This window comes from Rutidosis leptorrhynchoides, chromosome 11 (assembly GCF_046630445.1).
Source record: "Rutidosis leptorrhynchoides isolate AG116_Rl617_1_P2 chromosome 11, CSIRO_AGI_Rlap_v1, whole genome shotgun sequence".
Lineage (NCBI taxonomy): Eukaryota > Viridiplantae > Streptophyta > Magnoliopsida > Asterales > Asteraceae > Rutidosis > Rutidosis leptorrhynchoides.
Window position 1 is genome coordinate 384980351 of NC_092343.1, and position 6025 is coordinate 384986375.

Consider the following 6025-nt stretch of genomic DNA (forward strand, 5'->3'; position numbering starts at 1 on the left):
GCATATGCTTTAAGTCCTACCTATTGAATGATATGCAACACTTGTCTTAGCCTATTTAGGATAATAGTTGGTCTATGATTATTATCTTGATTGGTGTTAATATAAGTCATGAAACTTGCCTAATATGATTCCCGTACAAGTTATTCGTTCATGTAATTGCTTTTATTTATAATTGTTTCTTTTGATCTTTATTCTTTTCTTCTTAATAGTTTATTATTCAATTCATTAAGAACATACCTTCAATTGTCTCTTTCCTAAGAGATAATTCTCAAAACCTAAACAATAACCAAAAACATAATATATATTTCTAATTCTTTAATAAGAATTAGACTAAAGAATAAAAGAACAACTCTTATCTGCTTCCACGCTCTTTTGGGACGATAACCTAAAATACTACATCTGATCGGGTCTTGTTGCTCGTTAGGGTGTTAAAGTGTATTAATAAAGGTTTTATAAATTTAAAAGTTGATAGGCAAATTAAGCACTAATGCACACACTTTTGACACATCAGCGGGGCAACCTACGGGTTCCAGCCATGCTGAACCATTTTCTTTTGATTGAACTTATGTATAGCCTGAATTTTTTTTTTTATCGTGATGTTTGGGATTTGTGTTGATTATTGTCAACAATAGAAGATCTCTCTGCTGTCGACATCGCTTTTGTATCCATCATAAACTCGGGAAAAAATGATGATGAGGTAGTCATAGTTTACCAGGTATATTAGCCTTTTGGTAAACAAAAAATGTCTACATTTGTGTTTCTATATTGAAGTATTTATATATATTTTTTCAAAAGAATGATTTAGGTATATTGATTTCCGGTATTTGGACCATAGATGCAGTTATTATCAAATGACGCACTAAATGCGTTGATGAAGACGCCTAAAGTGTTACATTTTATTTACTTCTTTTTGTTTCATTCAAAGGCATTACCTAAATCAATCATTAGGTGGACATCTTATTCCAAATATGGTAGATGTTAGCTCGACCAGTCGAGTTACAATTTATGTTAACCTCAAAGGTATTGCGTTTAACTTTGTTTTTAATCTTATCAACTTAATTAAATGAGACGCGATAAAATATTCTTAATTATGTTACTTAATATAAAATTGATAGTCGTTATGATCATCTCTACTTGAGGCTTATGTAAAGTGAGAAGGAACAATGTCAGGGACACTTCTGACACCCTGCTTGCTTCTGGTTGGACACGTTATAGTTGCTATCATCAGATTTCCAAAGTTGCCTTCATGCCCCGACTCTCAGATCGATCTCAAGTGACTCTGCGAAATTTCATATAATCACAAATATCTTGCATTCGGACATAAAAACCTTAACATATAATAAAATATTATATTAAGTAAACAGCAAACATCATCTTCACCTGATGTTAAGGGACGACCGAGCAATAGACTTCGACATCGATGAATACAAATGCTGGGCAAAAAATTTTCACAGGCACATGATTTCTTCAGTTGAAACCAACTCCAGCAACGCATTACGACTTCAACCCAAATATGACAAATAGCGAAACTCCATTGAATAGTTGTTGAAGGTGTGAAGAATTTGATCAAAGGAACAAGAGGTGACTTGATGAACAAGGCGCTTGACTTGGTGAACAAGTCGTAGGGAGCTTGACTTGGCGAAAAAGTCGTAGAGATTCTGTTGCCTTAATTAAATCTTCTAGTAGGAATAGAGTATGGATCAAGTAATAGATATTTATGGAATGTCTTTTACTTGAAGGACGAGCTTAACTTGGTGGACAAGTTTAGCTCTTCCTATAAATTGTAACCCCTAGCCTCATTGTAATATGTAATATAAGAAAATCTCTGGTTTGCGCCCGTGGAGTAAACCCTTCTCCGCGTTTTGGATTTGGGATATAACGACGTTAAATACTCGTGTTGTTTGTACTTTATTTATCGTTTTAATTCGTTTATCATTCGTGGGTTAGTGATTCGCATAAATCACCAGTCTTGTTAGTTCCTACCGAATTCCTAACAACTGGTATCAGAGCTCAAGATTCGAGTATGGGCACGATGGCGAATTGAAAGTATGGTGAACGAACGACGGGTATATGATGTGATGCAACATGTATCATGATCATGGGATCAGTCAACAGGGTCGATAATAGGTTCAATGGGTCTTGTTGCTGAGATATTTTCGGGAAGATCCGGGTATCGGATCTAAGTTTTCATTCCTTGCGGTCCCGTTCGAGGGAATGATGAACTTTCAAAATTCGGATTCTACTGCATAGATGGAGGAGAAAAATCGTAACAGGTTTGTTAACCGTTAGATTGGTTTAAAATAATTAAAGAAGGTGCTAGATACATAGTTCTAGTGGCCGTAAAAATTTGAGGAAGATCGAACCGTTAGATCTTGAGATATAGTTGTTCGAAGCTTCTGCCATTCAGGTTTAAACTGTTAGGATTCGGAGTTGTTAGAGAAGAAAAACCATTACGGGTTCGTTAACCGTCGGATCTCCTTGAAAATATTACTGTAAGTAAAAGATGTATAGATCCAGTGGTGTTCAAAATTTGATAGTGATCAGATCGTTAGATTCGGAGTTATGTTTTTTCGAAGTTGCAGTTGTTCGAGTTTGGAGCTGCGGGGAGAGAAAAATCATAACAGGTTTGTCTACCGTTAGATCGACGTGAAACTTGGAATGTACGTTCCAGAAGTACTGCTCTAACAGTGTTAAAATTTTGGTGATGATCAGACCTTTGGATTTTGTGATACGATTTTTTAAGTTGCGGCAGTTTTATGAGAGAGTTCCGGGTTTGATGTAGCGAGTGGCGAGACGATTTGTTTTGCGAATCTTCGGGCAATAAAGGCTGTGATTTTTCAGAGATGTAGCTTTGTTACGGGAGCCAAAATATATTCCGGATGTGATGGACGACAGTGTGGGCGCACCTCTCAGCGTGCGTGCGTTTCCTTGGTAATGTTGAGTTGATCCTGAAGTCTTGTATCGAAATCTCACTGGTCCGCACATAGACAGTTTGAGAGTTCTGTATGGTGGCGGTAAGGATTGGGTCCGAACTATCATTGGAGAGATGCCGAGTTGAACTTGGGTTTGACGGGAGGTTTGTTATGGTGCAACCAAAGTCATACATCGGATATGGGGAAGAAACATATGTGTGCTTAAGAGGTGGTTTCTCTCAGGTTTGGGCAGTAAGGTAGCAAACAGTAGGGACATTCTTTTGGAAATTGACAGTGTGAGTTATCATGGAAGTTTGGATACTCGCGGGTTGTAGTCTAGATGTATGGATACCGCAACGTGACATTTGCAGCATGTCTACGGTTAGTGCACCCCGAACTTGGCGCATGTGGTTGCGAACCCTCAGTGGATTAGTCGATCTTGGAGCCTTGTATCGTAAGTAGACTTGATGTGGTCTCATTCAAGTTGTGTTCCGAGGTTTCGGCAGGTACTAAAGAAGGTTGGATCTTGACTATCATTAGAGGGAAGGCCTAGTTGAACTTATGTTTGAGGTGAGGTTTGTTGGAATTCAAACCAAAGTCCAGCTTCAGATTATTGAAATGGTTGACCAATGTACTTGGTCGAATATTCCATAGTATTTTGGAGTATGTGGGTAGGGTTAGAGCTTCTCTCACTGAAGAAATTGGTTTGAAGTTGTCGGAAAGGATGCGTTCGACTAGCACTTTTGGTTTGGTTGACACTGGTACAATAAAGCAAGTGGTTTTCTTCAGGTTGACTAATTAGGAATCTTTAGGTGATGGTAGAAGTCGATAATCTTGTAAGTCCTGGAACTTGAGCTTTCTAGAGGGTGTCGGGAACTCGATTGGAGTTTGGTAACTGACGGAAGTACCGAGCTAGTGGTAGTTTGAAGACTAATGGGAGTTATGGAGACGGTTATGTAACGTGGGTATCTGGTATTCACATGATTAGTGCTTATAACACTGGGGTACTTGGATGCTGCAAAGATACCCTCGATTGGCAAAGAGATTTGTAACTGACCGGTGGAACGAACCAGATTCTTCTCGGATAGCCGCGGTTTTATTTCTTACTCGTACAGTGGGAGCGTGCTTGGGATGAGAAGACGGGGTTTGTGAAATTCATAGCTATGAGCAGGTCAGTGTACCAGCAAGAAAGTGGAAAGTTGAAAATGTGGTAGATTTCGAGGTTGTTCTCACTGGAGCCTTGACGAAGAGTCTACGAGGGCGTCTGTTGGATTTTCTGATTGCCGGGAAGGAAAATCATAGATAGACGGTGAAATCCTGTACAAGGGTGATCATTGACATGTGTGTTCGGGATTGAACAAGTCTAGTGTGATCAGTGAGACAGTGTAGTCTCATGAAGAATCCTATAATTGAAGAGTTTCATACTTCAATTGGTCTTCTAGTGTAAGAAGATGATCTTCGGGTAAGAAGATGGTGTTGCAAGAAACTGAGATGGCCCAAGTTAGTAACTGGAGATCGGGTTGAAGCTTAGCGGTTTTGATGTCGAAAGACTTCCTTCCCTCTGGTGTGGAAGAGCGGGGTGTCCCGGATGTTTGATTCCGGCGATATCAAAAGTCGTAGCTGAGAGGAGATCGGGAGTTTCTATGGGTGTTTGAACAACATTGACAGTTGAGGCGGTTATTGGTTTCTAGTTCTGAAAAGTAGTGTTGAAGACCTTGTATCGAAAGTCTGTTTATCCGAAGAATGTGATAGGAGTGTTCGTGTCCCAAATGGAGTTTGGCGGTATAATGGTGGTTTGACTTTCTTGGATGGAATAGAGATTGATGTTCGCGTTTGTTCAAAATCTTCAAGTGGGAGATTATTGAGTAGTGAAGAGTTTGCTCAAAGTCTTCAAGTGGGAGATTGTTGAAGGTGTGAAGAATTTGATCAAAGGAACAAGACGTGACTTGATGAACAAGGCGCTTGACCTGGTGAACAAGTCGTAGGGAGCTTGACTTGGTGAACAAGTCGTAGAGATTATGGTTCCTTAATTAATTCGTCTAGTAGGAATGGAGTATGGAGCAAGTAATAGATATTTATGGAATGTCTTTTGCTTGAAGGTCAAGTTTAACTTGGTGGACAAGTTTAGCTCTTCCTATAAATTGTAACCCCTAGCCTCATTGTAATGTGAGCACAATAATATAAGGAAATCTCTGGTTTGCGCCTGTGGAGTAAACCCTTCTCCGTGTTTTGGAGTTGGGATATAACCACGTTAAATACTCGTGTCGTTTGTACTTTATTTATCGTTTTAATTCGTTTGTCGTTCGTAGGTTAGTGATTCGCATAAATCGCTTATCTTGGTTGGGTCTCTAAATTCCTAACAATAGTAACAGTACACATGAATAAACAATAACAACAACAACTCTTTTGCATGTATGTAGCAATAAGTTAACTTTGAACAAACCATGTTCGTATGTATGTAGTAATTTGTAATATGTTTTTGAACACTATATTTGTAACTTTGAACAAACCATGATGTAGGTATGTAGCAATTTGTAATATGCTTTTGAACACAATATGTGTAACTTTGAACAAACCGTGATATGTATACTTTTGAACACAATGATTTAAGAAATATGTAGTCTAACAACATCTATAATATAAAACTGCCGACAGAAGTCTACAAGATGGCGCGGCATCGTGGTCCCCTCACTAGTTGTGACTAAGTGCAATTTTTTTATAACTCTTATACGTAGTATTAATTATGAAGGGCTTTTTACTGTTCATAGAATAATCATGTAATTTTACACTTCTCAAAAACAAAATAAAAAATAATAAAAAACTGTTCGGCACATTTTAATGACCTTTTTTATTTATTAATGAAATGAATATATAACAACAAAGTGATGCTAGCGCAGCTAATTGATTTTGGAGTTGTTTAGGTGATATCAAGGGTTGAACTTATCCTCCTCAACCATTTTTTTAATGATTGTTTTCATTTTCACCCTCAAGTTTTGACTTTGCGATTATTCCTCTTGAATTTATTTTTTCCTTTCTTCTCTTCCAATTTTACTTTTTTCACTTTCATCCCTCAACATTTTTATTTCCATTTCTGAAATTTTATAATTATACAA